General features: G+C 54.0%; 1 protein-coding gene across 1 annotated transcript in view; it reads right to left on the bottom strand.

Annotated features, from left to right (window-relative positions):
* LOC119581870 (disintegrin and metalloproteinase domain-containing protein 11-like) overlaps positions 1–211 on the bottom strand; it is a gene marked incomplete at its 5' end in the record, with an annotated part of 193,377 nt that overhangs the window by 77,836 nt on the left and 115,330 nt on the right.

Genomic DNA, 211 nt, shown 5'->3' on the forward strand with positions numbered 1-211 from the left:
GCGCTCGCATTATAGGCCGTGTATGGTTGACGTGGCTTCATGTGGAGTGGCTTCTGCCCTTCCTGGTGATCTTACGGCCTCGCCGCCCTCCTCTCGCCCGGGCCTCTTGCGAGTTACTCTGACTTGCTCTTGCTCTCTCTTTCGCCTTATTGCTCTCCCTTTTGTTCTGCTCTCTGACTGTCTGGGATTTTTTCCCTCTTGAATGGTAAGA

Source organism: Penaeus monodon, chromosome 15 (genome assembly GCF_015228065.2).
Source record: "Penaeus monodon isolate SGIC_2016 chromosome 15, NSTDA_Pmon_1, whole genome shotgun sequence".
NCBI lineage: Eukaryota > Metazoa > Arthropoda > Malacostraca > Decapoda > Penaeidae > Penaeus > Penaeus monodon.